The following is a 20,314-nucleotide window of genomic DNA, read 5'->3' on the forward strand; positions in this document are numbered from 1 at the left end:
CAGATATTGGGCATAATATATTCTTTGGTGTTTTTGCAGAAATGCATGAGCTGAATCGTGTCTGAATCTTGAAGTTTTGTCTATGCAGTGGGGTGGCACTGGGTTTTCTTTTTGGTATGAATAAGGGAATAATTCATCTTGACTGCAAAGAGATAACATTTCATAATGCCGTGGGAGCACATGATGTGTATGCCTGTAATGAAGTGCTGTTAGAAGTCGTGGAGCCCAGCGTCACGCTGAACGTCAGCTATGTTAGCCGTTATGACTTTGATGTTTTGCACATCCGTGGAACCGAATTGTCATTTGTCTCCACGTGCCAGGCTGCTGTCAGCTGGAAACGACCTATTAAACAGACAGTAAAACGTGTCAAGTGGAGCGCCCTTATTTTTATGCGCTCACTCTCTTTTATTTGAACATTCAAGGTATGAAGTACGAGCAGCATTGGTTTGGCTCACTTCATGCAAAATAGGTTTAAGAATAGCTTTCAGTCAGTTCATGATCCACAACAATGTAGCATTACCAAACATTTGCTATTAAGTTAGCTAGATGCTATTCTTTGACGGCACGACTACGTACCATCCGAAGTTTATTTGCAAACCGGTTGATGTATGTTGTACAGAAAAGTTGAACAAGCTTTGCTAACCTAAAGCACAACTAGACTAGCTAGATGCTAACTTAAATGGTGACTACTGTTAGCATTTGCTACAGTAACATGATAATCCTGGTTAACCTAACTGAATACAAATCACCATCTTGAAGAACAAAGAAAAGTTGATTTGCTCTTTATATAAATTTGCTCTATGGGACAATGACGCAGCGTGCTAGCCGAGAATAACATTTTTCATGCAATTCGAAAAGCCTCTTAACTTCGCACTCCAAAGCAGTGTCAAGTGTCTGCTTTGCTTCGCCTATTTTAAACGGATGATCTGTGTATTTTGCCGCAGTTGGCTCTCCAAGAGCATTTTATCTTCTGCTGATGTTCGGCTTTATCAGTGAATGTGCGCATGACTGATTCTCCACACCGCCTTTATCTGCAACCTCAGCTTATTTCCACCTCACAGCATTATTTAAGAGATGTCAAGGCTTGTTTTCTCGTTTCATATCGTGTTACCACTAAAGAACGTGCTAGCATGTTTACGTGACAACATGGCTTAGCTTTCCTGTTTACGAAATTCAAGAGCTCCAGCCATGTGGTCTGTTTGCTCCATAAAATTATAAATCAACATCCATGTTTCTCCTGTCAAAAAAAAAATCGATATATATGGTAATCCACACACCCACTTTAAGTAGGGTGGTCCGCATACCCTTTTTGTTTTTGGTCAATAAGAATGTTGCAGTCTTGCGGGGTGGAAAAAAAGACATTTACACGTGGCTTTGTGGACATCATTGACCCCTCCCGCCAGGCTAGGGAATGTGTGTCAAGTGCATTCTTTGCAGTTTTCAGTGACCAGCTTGCCTTGAGGTAAATTTAAATAAAGAACATTTTTGAGAGACTTTGAGAGGACGAGACGTTTTTTAACTATCAGGGTTGAGCGCTTTTAAAACTTGAGAGTTGCTACTATATTCATATAAAATGAGATTACAAAAAGGATGCAGAGTTATAAAATTAATCTAATGCAATTCATAAAACTCACAGCATATATTTATATAGAAAGTGTATAGATTTTAAGTAAGGGGTATAGGCAGCTGGTCGTTATCGCAGAAATAAGGCCCAACAGTGTGATCAGGACCTGACGCAAAGTGGAGGTTTTGTGATAACAACTGGCTGCCTGTACATATCGCGCTTATTACATGGAAATGACCTCATAAGTAAGGTAAGGAACATTAAATATTGAGACGGATAATAAAGACTCGGTCTTAGACCACAGTGGGAGGAGAAGGACTCGTAATGTCAGATCAAGTACTTGAGACCAACGCATTTTTTATGTTTGTATAAAAAACCACATAACAATAATAATAAAATGCAATGTTGATGGGCATTATTTGAATATAACATCCCACGGTGCAATGCAACGATACTGCGATCAGAGCCGTTTATTTATCTCTAGAAAATTAGGCAGAAGATGATGCATGTGGTATTTTTAATGATAGTAAAAGCATAGTCTATATTAAGACATTAAGACTGCTCCTCAATTTAGCTTAGTCTGTAGGCCTATCTTTTGATTATTAACCGGGGTGATATTAAAGGAACACGCCCACATTTTGGGAATTTAGCTTATTCATCGTATCCCCCAGAGTTAGATAAGTCCATACATACCTCTCTCATCTCCGTGCGTGCTGTAACTCTGTCTGACGCAGCCCCCGCTAGCTTAGCTTAGCACAAAGACTGGAAGTGGGTGGCTTTAGCTAGCATACTGCTCCCAATAAGTGACAAAATAACGCGATCATTTTCCTATTTATGTGTTGTGATTTGTATAGTCAAACCGTGTACAAATAACAAGGTGATATGAGACACAGCGATCTTTTGGCAGTGTACATGCTGAGAACTGTGTTCTCTGGAGACGGGGCACTGCCGCATGGGTGGAGTGATCTGCTCGCAGCACACGAGAAGCCCCTGGTGAGGAGCAGAGAGTTCGGTCAGAATTGTGCGGGTCGCTCCGCCCATGCGGCGGTGCTTCGTCTTCGGAGAGTGTGGTTCTCAGTGTGTATGCTGTTGGAGGATCGCTGTGTCTCGTGTCACCTTGTTGTTTGTGCACGGTTTGACTGTACAGATCACAACACACAAATAGGAAAATGATCGCGTTATTTTGTCACTTATTGGGAGCAGTATGCTAGCTAAAGCCACCCACTTCCAGTCTTTGTGCTAAGCTAAGCTAGCGGGGGCTGCGTCAGACAGAGTTACAGCACGCACGGAGATGAGAGAGGTATGTATGGACTTATCTAACTCTGGGGGATACGGTGAATAAGCTAAATTCCCAAAATGTGGGCGTGTTCCTTTAAATCATAAACATGACAACTGATATGTTTTTATTTTCTTGGTCTCGACTTGGTCTCGACTCCTAAAGGACTCCAAGTCTTTGAGGAAGCAAGACCTGCTTCCTCAAAGACTCGGTCTTGACTCAGACTCGACTGTATTTGAAAACCAACGGACTCGGCCTCGACTCGGCTCGACCCTTCAAAGATTCGGTCTTGACTCGGACTCGGCATAGGTGGTCTCGTCCCCATCACTACTATTTGGTTTAATAATTTGTAAATATAATGTCATATGTTATCTTTAAATATTAAAGGGACACTCCACTTTTTTTGAAAATAGGCTCATTTTCCAGCTCCCCTAAAGTTAAACATTTGGTTTTTACCGTTTTGGAATCCATTCAGCCAATCTCCAGGTCTGGCGGTACCACTTTTAGCATAGCTTAGCATAATCCATTGAATTTAATTAGACCATTAGCATAGCTAAAAAATAACCGAAGAGTTTTGATATTTTTCCTATTCTAGGCCGATATGGCTAGGAACTATACTCTCATTCCGGCGTAATAATCAAGGACTTTACTGCCGTACCATGTGTGCATCGAGAAATCGGTTGAGTGGGTTCCCAAATGGTAAAAATCAAATGTTTAACTCTAGGGCAGCTGGAAAATGAGCCTATTTTCAAAAAAAGTGTAGTGTCCCTTTAAACTGTACCTGTCAAATGATTTGCAGCATTCGGGTTACCGTGTGTTATTAGTTTTGAATATCTGGGAGGAACAAACCTGCAAATGTCACGACTGGTCAATCAGAATTGAGCATTCCAATGAGCCGTGTAATATCTTGTTTAATATGTTATAATATACATGCACACAGCGTATTTGCATAAATATAAAAAATTGTGATGCAAATGTTTTTAGTCATATTTAATTATTGAACATGCCAAAATGTGATTCTTAACATCGTTTGTACTGTAGTTCTTCACATGGTTTCTTTCTGTTTGTTTTTAATTAGCTTATGGGATCTTGTGGGATTTATCATGGTTCTTGTCCTGATGCTTCTGGAGGCTCGGTATGTCTCATGCAACCCTTCAGACACTGATGGTGCAAATTTGATGCCGCTCTTGTGTTAAAGAGACGTGTGTGGTCAACATGTGGGTCTAAGTGACACTGCAAATTTTAGTCACTTCTGCCTCTCTGCCTAATGGTGATTTCACAGCAGAACGTCACTTTGTATTACAGTACTGCATGATGCTCCTCAGGCAAATGGTAGCATGTTAAAACATGCAATGCTGCATACTCAATCAAACAGGGTGACAGCAAATGCACTTCCCTACTGAAAATATCAGCTTAGGCTAACATTACTTTCTGTAGTGGCTTTTTCTAGACAAACCAAATCGTATTTTTTATTTGTAGCATTTGTATTTGGAAAGCGTTCCCAACATTGATCGAACTTACATTATCTTCTTTGCACCACATATAATTAAGGTTAATTACCACACAGTGCCCCCTAGTGACTGGTTTTGCCCAACACATTGTCAGGTCACCATTTGCAAGAACCCACTTAACACAGTGCAAGATTAGCATTATGGCAGGCAGAAAAACGTGACATAATTTTTCTGCCTCAATGTTCTCTGGCCACTTCACCGTCCTGAAACCAATTTACCAGGGTTTAACACGCAGCCCCTTGGAGAACACACACGTGTCAAGGTGACCTCCTCTAAGTGCCTTGGGAAGACCCTTGCCTCCAGCACACTGAGTGTCCCATCACAAGCTGGTTTTCTCTCTGTAATGCAGATGGTAACGCTTAAGAGCTCGGACACCTCCAGCAGGTGCCCTGTTTTTGTTGTCCTTAGCAAAGGTTTGCTGCTTCAAACGAAGCGTGACACATTCCAGTGCTTCAAGATCTCGGAAAAGGTCACGCTTTTCCTGAGAAAGACGACAAAGGATGTTTTTCTTCAGCTGCTCCACAGTTCCTCAGTCTCTAACGGTTTTTTCACAGCTGCCACTCAAAGGAGTCTGAGAGGTTTTAATGCCTGTCTTGAGGTGTTGGTGGGATGTTTCAAAGATACTGCACATCTAAGGATGCCTGTGGCCATCGGGTGCAGCAATAGCATTGCAATTTGTGCACTGTTATGTTGATATTTATTTTATTTTTTTCTGGGAGAGTGCTTTCAACACGTTCTTTTCATACCTTGTGGACCATGAGTTTGTTGGCATTTGTAAAATCATTGTGAATTAGCCTTTAGGCCTTTAGAGAAGCTATAGCTTAAGGGGGCGTGCACACCAAAGCTTTTAAACGTGGCTGAAAATGCCAGACGGACTCCGACTGCCTTTTTTCAGCTGATTGCTTTGGTTGCTGTGGTACTTCTGCTTTGTTTATCAGTCGCTGTACGATACGCCAGTTGATTGTTTTGATATTTGGGCCCAATCCCATTTCTCTATACCAATTGGGCCTTACTCTCACGTGAACTTGCAAAACTAAGGGGAAAGGGGGAAGACAGAGAAATGGGATTGGGCGTTGGACCGCCATGTGAGAACTGACATGGATGAACTGAGCTTTTCACTAGGGGTGCACCTATATATCGTCTGATGATGCTTGCTATGCTTCTCAAAGAATTAAAGGAATATTCCATTTTTTTAAAAGAAAAATCCAGATAATTTACTCACCACCATGTCTTTCTTTGTTCAGTCGAGAAGAAATTATGTTTTTTGAGGAAAACATTCCAGGATTTTTCTCATTTTAATGGACTTTAATAGAGCCCAACATTTAATACTTATCTCAACACTTAACAGTTTTTTTTACGGAGTTTCAAAGGACTCTAAACGATCCCAAACGAGGCACAAGGGTCTTATCTAGCGAACCGATTGTCATTTTTGACAAGAAAAATAAAAAATATGCTCTTTTAAACCACAACTTCTCGTCTAGATCCGGTCGTGATGCGTCAACGTGACCTCACGCAATACGTCATCACGTGAAGAGGTCACAGAGGACGAATGCGAAACTACACCCCAGTGTTTACAAGTGTTGGAGAAAGAGGACCGTTCCTATGTTGTTGTATGTCGAATGATAATAATTAATGTCTTTGTGTCAGTTTATTGTTTACAATGGTCCGCAAATGTGCGTTTCATATATGTAACACGTGACCTCCCTACGTCACTACGCATTTACGTTAGGTCACGCAGGACAAGAAGTTGTGTTTTAAAAAGTGCATATATTTTATTTTTCTTGTCAAAAATGACAATCGTTTTGCTAGATAAGACCCTTGTGGCTCATTTGGGATCGTTTATAGTCCTTTGAAACTCTGTTGAAAAAAACTGTTAAGTGTTGAGCTAAGTATTAAATGAGAAAAATCCTGCAATGTTTTCCTAAAAAAAAAACATTTTCTTCACGACTGAACAAAGAAAGACATCAACATTTTGGATGACATGGTGGTGAGTAAATTATCTGGATTTTTTTTAAGAAAATGGACTATTCCTTTAACATCCACTACATTCAAAAGCCAGAGGGTGCTCTTGTGCAGAAACTCAATATGCGTTGCAGACGAAGAACCATACACACGTAGCTATAAGACGCAGCTCCAGGAAATGGCTTAAGGATATATTTATATTGTTGTTCTTCAAACCTTTTCAGGTATTTTCATTAAAATAATAAAGAATATGTATAATGATTGTGTTTGACGAGCGTTGCTTATTTAAATGCATGTTATAAACGAGTCAAACTAACAGTGATTTCAGATCGATAAGGACTTACTGATCAAAAGCCGTAGTACATGAAATAGCTGTGAATAATATCATCTGTGCGATTTAGTATAGTTATTTGCCATGTATTATTTGTGTATATTGGCATTTATCGGTGCACTCCTATTTTTTCACTCAAACTTGAATATTCTGCGACAGTGTGGGGGTTAACGAATTACAAGTAACGTGCATTACGTAATAATATTACTTTTCTGAAGTAACGAGTAAAGTAACACATTACTTTATAAATGTACACGTTAATATTTTAGTTACTTTTTTAAAAAAGTAATGCGAGTTACTTTTCAGTTTAATTAATCCAATTTAAAAATAAAGTTATGTACTGAATTAAACTTGAACATATTTACATAGAATTGTGCGCCTGTGCACCTGAGCGGGAATAGTTTGAGTCAGAAACGATGATGGCAGGCCAGAACTTGACATTTTTGGGATCATAAAAACACCTGCGAGGCCTGAATGAGATCAAGCCTCAGTCAAGTAAGAAAAAGTAACGCAAAAGTAACTTAAAAGTAACGTAAGCATTTCTTCCATGAAAAGTAACTAATTAACGCAATTAGTAACTTTTTTGGGGAGTAACTTAAAATTGAAATGCATTACTTTTAAAAGTAACTTTCCCCAACACTGTTCGGCGAGAGTTGAAAAAGATTCAACTTTCAGCGCGGAAAAAAAACACCTGCTGCTGGCTTTAATGAAAAATGCAGCACTTCCATTGGAAACAATTGAAAACTTACGCCGACCGCTGGTGTAAAAGCTTTGGTGTGCACGCCCCCTAAATGTCTTAAAGGAACAGTTTACCCCAAAAAGCCATTTATGCTAATAAATTATTTTAGTTTGATGCTCTTTATACATATGGCAAAACCTACAGTGAGCAAAAAAATAATAATTTACGTGATGTATTTTGTTTATAAACACTTTGCAATAGCTTTGAGTGATAAAAAAACTGTATAGTCCAATAATCATTCCCTGTGCTGTGGATATGATTGCATTTGTTCATGTATATTTTTGTGGTCACTATGCATGATTGCTCTTAAAAAAATGTGCATTCTATTTTTGGATGAACTGTTTCTGTAATGCAGTACCCTATCAAAGGTAGAGAACTGCACAAGCCTTGTATAAAAAACATTTTTTCCCCCAAAATGCTAAAGTACCGGAATAGAGATGATAAACAAAACTGTGACACAGTACCATTCTATTATTCTCTCTCTCTCTCTCTCCCACTTCCTCTCTCCCATACAACACAGATAAATGTTTTATAGGAGACTTGAATGTCAACATTCTCCTGATTGAAAGACCTTGAACGAAAACATATAAAAAATACAAAACCAGGACAGAAGATAAAAGCGTTGAGCGTATAGTCTGATTAAAAGGGTCATGTCTGTTTAAAGGATATTATTTAAACCCTAACGCAAAGAGTTTTCAGTGAGCTACTGGATTTTGAAGTGAACTATAAAACACTGACCAGGATAAAAAGATAAATACTTATAAATCTTTTGCAATATGGTTCCAGAAACTCCTTTAGATATCATCCTAAGAATGCCGAAAGGATTTCTTTTTTTGATTCATTTTCAGCTTGTTTGCACTTTTGAGACGGTCCCTAAATTTTCAGTAAGCAGGCAGTGTGAGTTTTGAAGCCGTATAGCCGTAGTGGATTGTAGAAGAGAAGCCTGTCTCTCGCTCTCCCTCCCTCTCTCTCTCTTTCACTCTCTCTCTCTCTCTCTCTCTCTCTCTCTCTCTCTCTCACACACACACACACACACACACACACACACACACACACACTATTGCAGGGAGCCAAGGCAGAAGTATACGACTCACCTAGCCTCACACACACTTGTCCATGAAGCCACAAGAATCCCTCCTGTCAGTGGGACAATGTGTACGGTGAACCTGATGACTGCTGGCTGCTGACTATAGATAACAAAGACAGCTTCTCTTCCCACAGAGCCACAACTCTTCGGCAGCCGCCACCAAAGGAAGAGGGACGATTCTTTCAGATCCCTGGAACCTGATGCCGCAGCCGGAAGCGTCTGCAGGCTTAATTGAGCGACTCAATCCGAGCAGCTGTGCGCAGCCCACACGCAAAAGCTGAATAGGAAAGCCAGTACCGAGGATACACGTGCCGATGTGGACGTACCACCTGTCAAGTTCTAGACCTGGGTGAGCAGTTGCATCCTCTCTAAATGAGTGCTTAAGAAATTGATGTAATTAATGGGACTTAAATTTAAGGGCTGAATTTGGGTTGTTTTAACGTATAGTTGGGTCAAATATGAATTTAAATCTTTATTAAACCAAACATTTGGGGGTGTCCATATTTTACCCAACCATAGGCTGAGAAACAATTCAGCATTTTTTTTTTTAATTCTGGGTGCCCCAATGGAAAAGCTGTATGTCAGTATAGACCTTCAACTGCATGTGATTTGTATTTAGTTTCTACTGTAGGTCAAAAAAAGTCTTATTTTTCAATGTGCATATACAGTATTTTTCAATATATCCAGTTGTGTCTATCTAATGCAACAGTGCTGTCTTGGCTTACCAATATAAGCTTAATTACCTCTGCAGTATCTTTCGCATGCAAATAATTATCCTCATAATTTAACTATGTCTGGCTCCCCTACTGTAGGTGCCCTCTAAATGATCATTTTAAAGAAATAGTTACTCCAAAATGAGATTTCAGTCATACAGTCTTTCGCTGTTGTTGTGTCTTTCCAGCCTGATCTCACGGGAATTAAGTGTTTTATAAGGTGACTAATTTTATATGTTTTTATACATTGTGAATTGTAAAATAAAAAAATAAAAAAGCAGTAATAAAGCCCCACACCTAAACCTAATGTAATTGGGGCAAAAGCAGATGAAACTGAAACGGATTAATGAGATCATAGTAAAATGAATAAGAATTGCTGTGAGATTTGTGTTGGTCTATCCACACTTATATGCTTGTTATTTAATGTGAAACATAAAAAAAATGTAAAAATTAATTTTAATTTCTATTTCTATATTTTTAGGTCCAAAACCAATAAACACAATATTAATAGTTTATGCTACTAATCATACTCCATAGTTCATCTCACGCATTATATTTATATATATTTATATTTATGTATTTATATTTATGTTTTTTGAAGCCAAGCATTTGTTTGTGTGGGGAACAGACTGAAATTAAAGTTATTCGCAAAAAAAATTAAAAAAAAAATTTTGGGCCAGTTTTTGCCTTTATTTAATAGTGAGTTTAGAGAGGACAGGAAAGTACAGGGAGGAGAGAGAGGGGTATGGTATCTGCAAATGACCACGAGGCGGGAATCGAACTCGGGTCGCCGAAAGTGCAAAAGCACCACATGTCGGATCGCTGCCCACTACACCATCGGCTCCGACTTATTCGCAAAAACTTTAACAAATCTCCAAAGATAAAAAAATAGTGCGTGTCTTTACCTGTTGTTCATTTATACTGATTGTAGAAAAAAAATGGTCAATATATGTACCCCAGTGGTCAATGTGTTGTACCCTTTTTGTTTTTAGGCCATTTTTTGCCTTTTTTAGATATACAGTATGACATGAGAGGACAGGAAAGTACAGGGTGGAGAGAGGGGTACGGGATCGCAAAGTACCTCGAGTCGGTATTCAAACTTTGGTCGCCGAAAGTACGTTTGTGTCATATTTTGGAGCACCATCGTCTGCAGGTGGTACCCTTTAATAAGTTCATATTAGTATTTCGGAGGTACATATCTGTATCTAATGGTACACATTAGGACCTTTGAAAGGGTACTGCCCCAGTGACAGCTGGAATACATTTTGACGACACAATTTTTGTTTTTAGGGGGGGTGGACTGTTCCTTTAAACTTACTTGACTTCACGTTATTGTGCACCAAAGTGAATAACATGAGCTTGCGTAACTGACAGTGTCCTTTAACGCTCATCTTGAAAATCTTTTTGAAGATGTCCCGTGTGTCCTTAATGCTTCAGTCTTCAGAATCTATTACAACTTCAGTGCTAGAAGCTGAATCCCTAAAACCTGATTGGTTAGAAAAATAGATTTTTCATATTTTTATCTTCTTTTTTAATAAAAAAATTCATAAAATGAATTTGTATCGTTTGCTTGCCTGTTGGTTCTTTATGACAACAGTAAGATTCTCTGAGCTCCTGATGAGAGGATGATGAACATTGAGGATCTCTGTGTGTGTGTGTGTGGGCAGTGGAGGAGGAGGAAAAGGTTTTGTAGCTGTTGTATTCGGATTAGCACAGACAATAAAGATCAGGCTTGTAACTGGAAAAGAATACACTTTGGTTAGTTTAGTTTAGACAGATAACAGTGAACAATGTTTTATCATTGTAACTATGAGCATGCTTATAAAGTGGCTACACTATTACACATTAAGTTTCAGTGTGAAGTGATTTTTTTTAATGCAACAGTTACCCATTTTTATTATTTGATGCATGTTTCTGGTCTCATTGTGCATGATTTATGGGTGCACATTATTCTTAAAATTGCTTTACTTCTCTATGCTTATGCAAATTTCATTTTATCTGATGTCATCTATACTTGCATGTGCCTTTGTACAGTAATGCGTTTTATTTATTAACTTATTTGCTTTTATTTTATAATTTGTTTTTAAAGTGACTTTGGTCATTTGTGCGTTTAGGCTTTGTTTTGCATATTAAGCTTGGTGATGTGCAAACTCATTTGCATATTTCTCCTGATCTATTGCAACAAGGTGATGTTCCATTATTCTCTTGCTTCGCATCTCTCGTGTTATTTCCCAGCCCTTTGTGTTGTGTATTAACTTTAGCTCTTATAAAATGCAACTGTGTCCATTAGGCATTACATTTAATGAGCGACCTCGGGATCACTGTATAATTACAGATCTAGGCTTTTTTCCGAACCGGGGTACAGTAATTGGGCACTTTAAAAAAATGATGAAAAGAGTACAAAAGCGCTTTTGAGCATATAGTTGATGTTTAATTCATTGGCTTCGAACAAGGCTGCGTTTTGCATATCTGAGGTTCCCGATGGGGCACCGAAAAAAGCGTTTGACATGCACCACATACTGTATGATGAGCGTGTTATGTTTGTGGTTTGCATATCAATGGCTGCTTAAAATGATGCACATGCGTGTCCTGAAATAAACAGCTGACCACAAAACTGATGCACAATCTTATCTTCTAAACAGACATTGAGATTGGTGTATCATTCGGTCTGTTATTCTGAATATTTCTGAAATATCAGCGAGGAAGTGCTGTGGTTGTACAGTGGTGCAGTGATAATATCAGGTGTCTAAAATACTCAACCCCATTGTTTATTAGTGGTACATCAAAGTCTGAGAGTGCTAGTAAAATTGTACGTGCCGTTTCTATTTTACTATGACTATGATTTTTTATTAGCAAGAATAGCATAGGCATAACAGCATTGTTTACATAAAATAATAATTAAAAAAAAAGTATATTTATATATTTGAAAGTTTAAGTGTTTGGGAGTTTGATCAGTGAATAGAAATCAACTTGATCTCACGGGAATTCATTTATTTTACACAGTAACTAATTTGTACTTTAAATGAACTGTACAATTGAACTGTACTGTACTTATTATAATGAAACCTCACCCCGAAACACCATGTCACTGGTACGAAAGCCGATCGTAATAAAAAGTACAAATGAGATCTTACGAATTTCGTAATTAGCAATTGCCATGCGATTGTGTTGCTAGAAATAATCTATACAATTTCTTGGTTTCAAATGCTTTTAAATACTAAGATGATCTATTTTACACTGTAAAAAAATCTGTAGAAATTACAGTATTACTGGCAACTAGTAGCCAGTAACGTACTGTAGATTTTACATTTATGTTATTTACTGGCAACAATTTGTATAAAGTTAAATGAACATGAAACATTTTCAGTCTTTATCTTCTACAGTAAGTTACTGGCAACCAGCTGCATAATTACAGCAAATTTTTTACAGTAAGGTGCTGTAGAATGAAAACTGTATTAACAGAGGCATAGATGAATAATAAGAGATCTGTACATGGTTATGGCATATTGTGAGCCTCAAACACGATTGTTTCCTCCTTTTGTAAATTTTGTGCATACAAAAGACCACCGGAAAACAGGCCAATTTCAACATAACATCAACTGTGACCTTAAAGTCGAGATGTACGCCCCAACATTAAATTAAGTACAATGTTGTAACAATGGTAAAAACAAAGTTGTCACTGCTAAGTTAGCGCTATATGCTAGTTAATGCTATATGCTAGCGTTTAGGCTGAAGTTCGACTATTGAGGTTACAGTTACGTTTTGCAGGTCTATACTTAAACACAAACTTACCACTCAGACACGTTCATTAACAATATCCAAACAATTGATTATTCCTCAAATTCTGTATCTTCGTCTGATTCAGGCTCAAACATAAGGTCTGTTTGCACACACTAGGCTTGTCGCGATAGTCTGTGAAACAGTGATTACCGGTGCTTCAGCCCCTCTTCGGTTAAATCACTTGCCCACCGCGACACTGTCTTTCACCGTCGTTTCGATATTTTCTTGTAATTAAATCATCTAGTTTCGTTAGAGAGAGCAAACACTAAATGCGTCTGCTGCCTGAAATCAGCAAAGCTGAACGCGCATCACGTCACAGAGCAGCAGGTGTCAGATTTCATTTATTAGCCTTTATTAGTGTGCAAGGCGAGCTGACTGACCAGACGATGTCAGAAGAAGCATGCTTACTCATTTTTGTTATAATATACATATATGATGTTTAATATATGCAAGATCGTTTTTGATTTTTATCAAGAAAAATAATAAACCCAACATTCAAGCAGCGCTTTATAGAGAAGTAGCCGGTTGCTCGGCTTGGGACTGGCGGGTTCTTTGAGAATTACCTGCGTACATTGACAAAAGCACTTAATTAAACCAGCTGTTGCACTCGCATTGCATGCAAATTCATACGCAATTTAACGCAGCGTATGCAAGCGCTGCATTTAAACAGTTGCATAATTCAAAAGTGAAAGTAAAATGCGCACGTCTGCATGCGCATTTATAAGCCCCTCCCACACGGTGATACCGGTATCACCGTATTTGTCACGCGCTGATTAACCGGTGGGAATATTCTGTCACCGCAGCAACCCTAGCACACACACAGAGCTACAGAAAGGAGCTGCTCTGTGAAACAGCCAATCAGAGCAGAGCTCACCATTATTATTCATGACTCTTTCAATTAGGGTATTAAAAGATCATTTCATTCTAAAGCCAAATTCTAGTGTTGTAAATGGACATGTAAAAAACGTTTCGGGATAATTTTTGCACTTAAAAGGGAAGTTCACCCCAAAATGATAATTTTATCATAAATCACTTACCCCTGTGTCGCTCTAAACCACCCAGTGCTCCCCAGTGCTAAGGCATAATCACCCGATATAAGTGGGATTTCGACCTTAGCCGGCAGATCACCAAAGAAACCATACTTAAGTTTAAAAAATGTATTAAGGATAAACAAAAATATAAAGGAGCAATAGCTTTAGGGAGGCCCAAAGCCAAAATAATAAACAAAACATCAATTACCAAAATAAATAAAGTAAATATCCTAACAATAAAGAAAATACTTTTACAAATGAACTACCCTAACTCCCTAACCAAACTGACAAAGAAATTATATAAAGAAAAACAAATAAGTGGCAGGCCAATCTTATGCTCCGTAATTAATAACAAGCAATTTGAAGTGTTTACAGTTTATAGAAATAACATTACATGAGCTTTAACTGGGTACTAGTAAGTCTATTCATTAGAATAATTGTGTTGACTAAGCACACTTAAAGAATCATAAATTACACAAAATGTTGGTGATCTGACGCTTTAAGAACACTTTTGTGCGCAAAGAAAACAAAACAAACGATTTTATTTTAACAATTTGTTCTCCTCCTTGATTGTTCAAGCACGTTCGCGACTAGACTACGGCGCATGCTGCTGACGTCACCTGCTGACGTAGTTGGCAATTTTTGTTTCCTTTTTTTCAAAGCATTATGTAAACATTGTAAACGATACTTAAATAACCCAAATAAATGTGCAAATAACTTGCCAGCGTATTCTGTGTCTGTACGCTGGCAACTACGTCAGCAGGTGACGTCAGCAGCATGCGCGGTAGTCGGCTCATGAACGCGCACTGAAGGACCAAGAAGAACAAATTGTTAAATAAAATTGTTCGTTTTGTTTTCTTTGCGCACAAAAGTGTTTTCGGCGCTTCATAATATTATTATTATTAAACGACTGATGGAACATGGACCTTTTTGGTCTTACATTCTTTTCTGGGAAACGGATTGTGAAACTAACTGAAGTCAATGGGACAGTCACAAGCCTCTCGGTTTTAGAACGACACAGGTATTAAGTGATTTATGATAAAATTATTTTCAGGTGAACTATAAAAAAGCCACATACCTTCTATGTAGATATCAGAGAACAATTTAACATATTATTTCAATGCATTCTTTGCCACCTTTAAAATAAAAAACAAAAGCATAATTTCTTTTTTTTTTTACTTTTGACGTGACTGTATATCTGTAGTCGGCAATTCCTATATCCTTATTTACTCTATATCTTCACCTTTTGTTGTAACTGATTCTTCCATTGACATCTGACGTGTTAGCCGCAGTGTACTATAGCCCTTTTTTGCAGGGTTGAAAGGACAGTCTTGATGTCTCTCGCAGTGATGGACTAGAATTACCTTTTCAATGTCCTTGTCGTCTTCCTAATGTTTTGGGAGAGGCTCTGGTTGCACGTCTTCAATTGCGCCCCTGCCATTGGCCTTAATTTCTGCCAGCTCTTTAATTATGTAATTGGATTAACATCCTACACATCAAACAAGCCCCGAAGCTGTTTGTCCTGTTCTATCAAGATGAGATTGATTTGATGGGAAGGTTTTCAATAACCGTGCTCTAAATTTCCTTTCAACAGTTGCTGCCAGATGGAGGTTGATACATTTTTAAATGTTAGCCCTAAAATAGCACCTTTGGGTTGGAGGTCCACCCACAGCTTATTCAAGAGACACATCTCATGTTTTAGGAGTTGATGTTATGTAGTGATCCTGTAGCTCAATTGGTAAAGCATTGCGTATAGGTCATAGATTCGATCTCCAGGGAACACGCATATCGATACATTAAATGCACTGTTAGTCGCTTTACATGTAATACATGTAAATGTACATCCATTATTTATTTCAGTCCACGCAACTAGCGATGAACGATGGCATACAGCTTTAAAGCCACATTATGAATGCCCCGCTATGCAAGCTTTAGAAGTCTCATCCTCAAGTCACATCTGGAACTGCATGTCATGAAGGGTAATGATGTACTGAGACTTATAACTCCATTGCAGTGTCGCAGAGCGCTCATTTCCACGCACGAGAATCATTGTTTCAATTTAAAGACTTCTCTCTGTTATGCATTAGAAAGTCATGATTCATTTCATCTGGCAGTTTTACTGGGAGGGGTTTTGGAGGAGACCGAAACAGAGAAAGCAATTTAGCCCGCTGTCGCTTAAACGTATTATTCATACCCATTTGCAAGAGAAATGAGTGAGATAATGGCGGGTAGAAATTTGTGGAACGGTTAATGGACGGTGTAAGTTTCACTCAAGTTGCATGATGCCTTATGTATGTTTAAAGGCATACAAAATAGCATTTGTCTTTTGCTATAAACAGTTATTTTTTGTTAATATTAACATACTAGTTGTTAAATAAAACTCATCTATTGTAGAGATGCACCGAATGTTGGGCTATTCCTCAGCTATCATCATCTGACACAATATAATGCTTTCACACCATAGACTTTAAAAAGATGACGACGTGTCGTCGCTTTCTTCCATTGTAATGAGTTGAAGCCAAAAATGTCCGACCATGTTACGTAAAAATACAGTTTGAAACCAGGGCATGCGCAGAAGGAATCGTCCGTAGAACCAGATGCAGAGCAGCGGTATCAAACTTCCGCCCAAACGCTTGCACGCCCAATTTAACTACGCCAATTATAATGACAAGCCCCTTTCTATAGCATCAAATTACTAGCGAAAATGAAACTTATCACAAAAATTTACAATTGAACATACACTCACCTAAAGGATTATTAGGAACACCATATTAATACTGTGTTTGACCCCCTTTCGCCTTCAGAACTGCCTTAATTTTATGTGGCATTGATTCAACAAGGTGCTAAAAGCATTCTTAAGAAATGTTGACCCATATTGATAGAATAGCATCTTGCAGTTGATGGAGATTTGTGGGATGCACATCCAGAACACGAAGCTCCCGTTCCACCGCATCCCAAAGATGCCTTGTTGGGTTGAGATCTGGTGACTTTGGGGGCCATTTTAGTACAGTGAACTCATTGTCATGTTCAAGAAACCAATTTGAAATGATTCGAGCTTTGCGACATGGTGCATTATCCTGCTGGAAGTAGTCATCAGAGGATGGGTACATGGTGGTCATAAAGGGATGGACATGGTCAGAAACAATGCTCAGGTAGGCCGTGGCATTTAAATGATACCCAATTGGCCCTAAGGGGCCTAAAGTGTGCCAAGAAAACATCCCACACACCATTACACCAACACCACGAGCCTGCATAGTGGTAACAAGGCATGATGGATCCATGTTCTCATTCTGTTTACGCCAAATTCTGACTCTACCATCTGACTCTAACTCTACAGAAATCGAGACTTATCAGACATTCCAACATTTTTCCAGTGTTCAACTGTCCAATTTTGGTGAGCTTGTGCAAATTGTAGCCTCTTTTTCCTATTTGTAGTGGAGGTGAGTGGTACCCAGTGAGGCCTTCTGCTGTTAATGTAGCCCATCCACCTCAAGGTTGTGCGTGTTGTGGCTTCACAAATGCTTTGCTGCATACCTCGGTTGTAACGAGTGGTTATTTCTGTCAAAGTTGCTCTTCTATCAGCTTGAATCAGTTGGCCCATTCTCCTCTGACCTCTAGCATCAACAAGGCATTTTTGCCCACAGGACTGCCGCATACTGGATGTTTTTCCCTTTTCACAACATTCTTTGTAAACCCTAGAAATGGTTGTGCGTGAAAATCCCAGTAACTGAGCAGATTGTGAAATACTCAGACCGGCCCGTCTGGCAACAACAACCATGCCATGCCACGCTTAAAATTGCTTAAATCTTTCTTTCCCATTCTGACATTCAGTTTGGATTTCAGGAGATTGTCTTGACCAGGACCACTACCCTAAATGCATTAAAGCAACTGCCAAGTGATTGGTTGATTAGATAATTGCATTAATGAGAAATTGAACAGGTGTTCCTAATAATCCTTTAGGTGAGTGTATATTAGCATGATAACAACTACCTTAAAGGACCTTTTTTTTATTTAGAACCGAGTCCTGTTTGTTGTATGGAGAGGGCAGGGTTATGACTTGTACTGCAGCTATCCACTCAGGGGGCGATCAAAGAGCCAGCGGCTTCACTTTTCAAGATGTATGAGGCAAACCCGTTTCACACTGTCGACATGTTTGCCGCATTTATAAAGCATGCACACCATTCATTCTACGCTGGTTGCTTATTGTTCAGTAAACCTTTATTCGGTAAACCTAACTAATAATTTTAGTTTTTCGTCCAAACACAAAAAATGCTATTTTTGGTCGAATAGTTTTAGTTGTTAAACATTCACTGCATCGCTAATCTGTTGTACTTGGCTGCAATATATATATATATATATATATATATATATATATATATATATATATATATATATATATATATATATATATATATATATATATATATATATATATATATTTTATATATTAAAAGATTGATACCTGAAGTTTTACAGTGAAAAGCCTTCTTTGTGTTACTCACAACTAACCGTTCTTTTGTCCTGTTTTTAAGTTACGTTTACGCATTCGGCTAATTTTACTTTTACAATGTTTGAAAGTGTGCTGATATTGCTGTCAGTCAGTGTGACTTAAAGGAATAGTCTACTCATTTTCAATATTAAAATATGTTATTACCTTAACTAAGAATTGTTGATACATCCCTCTATCATCTGTGTGCGTGCACGTAAGCGCTGGAGCGCGCTGCGACGCTTCGATAGCATTTAGCTTAGCCCCATTCATTCAATGGTACCATTTAGAGATAAAGTTAGAAGTGACCAAACACATCAACGTTTTTCCTATTTAAGACAAGTAGTTATACGAGCAAGTTTGGTGGTACAAATAAAACGTAGCGCTTTTCTAAGCGGATTTAAAAGAGGAACTATATTTTATGGCGTAATAGCACTTTTGGGAGTACTTCGACTCGCCTGAAAAGTCCGCTCCCCTTCTCACTCTCATAATGGGAGAGGGAGGGTGTTACTGCGCCGAGTCGAAGTACTCCTAAAAGTGCTATTATGCCATACAATATAGTTCCTCTTTTAAATCCGCTTAGAAAAGCGCTACGTTTTATTTTGTACCACCAAACTTGCTCGTATAACTACTCGTCTTAAATAGGAAAAACGTTGATGTGTTTGGTCACTTCTAACTTTATCTCTAAATGGTACCATTGAATGAATGGGGCTAAGCTAAATGCTATCGAAGCGTCGCAGCGCGCTCCAGCGCTTACGTGCACGCACACAGATGATAGAGGGATGTATCAACAATTCTTAGTTAAGGTAATAACATATTTTAATATTGAAAATGAGTAGACTATTCCTTTAAGCAAAAAACAGTAGTGGTATTTTTTTTATTGTACCGTGAATTATTTTCTCTTAAAAATGTTTTGGTGGCCTCCGAGAATTCGGACCTAGTAGACCCGTTCCACTTTTTTGTGAAACCGTGCCACATCTATACCGGAAAGTTCCGGATCTAAAAAGGCTTTGATGTCGATCGCTTGGAAAAACAGCCCGTTCCCTGCGGATGGTTTAATTGTTGATATCCTTTATTGGGTCGCTCTCGACAGTATGGCGACAGATGGTGAGAGAGATCAGTCTAAACGCTACTCTCCCTCCCTGGAGGTAACTGTCAAAAACAGCCTGGATGGTTTCATCAGACAGATTTCATAATGAAGCTCCCCTTCCACACACCAAAGTGGAACCAACAAGGGGTTTGTTTACACAGCACATCAAGGTGCCATCACGTTGGCGTTCGGCACTAGTGTTGGGGCTTCATCCAAAATGCATTCGCTGGTAGCTCATTTTGTGAACCCTGAGAGCTAACTGTCATCTTGTTTGTCTGTGTGGCTGTCAAATAAGAGAATAAGAACTGAGAATAGTTTTTCATTGTATAATCATTACTACATACAGTACCTCATCATTACTTATCTTTTGCTCTCTCCTTATGTAGGAAGTCCGATGTGTTTCGATTTAGTTTATACATAACTATACAGAAATGATCTAAATATGCAACAAAAATACTCGGGTAATGGTTATTGGGCTAGCTTGGCATACAGTTGGGTTCATTGGGAGTGTGTTAGTAACCTCCACTTTCTGCTTTAGCCAGTTGTTAAGGCTCGCTGCAGAGCCTCAGGAGAATTGATATATCATTACATTGATGACAATATATCCATCTCGGCAAGGCCGAATTCAACTCTGCTGACAGGACCTTGAGTCTTGATGGGTCCACGAAGGATAGGCCATGAATTTCACATGTGACAATAAATGGAAACCGCAGGCAATCTCAAACTTCTCAAGCATGTTGCCAG

At 38.6% G+C, this 20,314-nt stretch overlaps 1 protein-coding gene across 3 annotated transcripts in view; it reads left to right on the plus strand.

The window, feature by feature from the left end:
* lingo3a (leucine rich repeat and Ig domain containing 3a) overlaps window positions 1–20,314 on the plus strand; it is a 73,951-nt gene that overhangs the window by 13,430 nt on the left and 40,207 nt on the right. For 2 of the 3 annotated variants that reach the window (XM_055217249.2, XM_055217250.2), the window contains exon 4: window positions 8,605–8,819. The exons of the other annotated variant lie outside the window; for it this stretch is intronic. The gene's annotated coding sequence lies outside the window, so the exon portion shown is untranslated. The remainder of the gene's footprint in view (window positions 1–8,604; window positions 8,820–20,314) is intronic. 3 annotated transcript variants of the gene reach the window in all.

The sequence above is a fragment of the Misgurnus anguillicaudatus genome, chromosome 23 (assembly GCF_027580225.2).
Source record: "Misgurnus anguillicaudatus chromosome 23, ASM2758022v2, whole genome shotgun sequence".
Classification (NCBI taxonomy): Eukaryota; Metazoa; Chordata; class Actinopteri; order Cypriniformes; family Cobitidae; genus Misgurnus; species Misgurnus anguillicaudatus.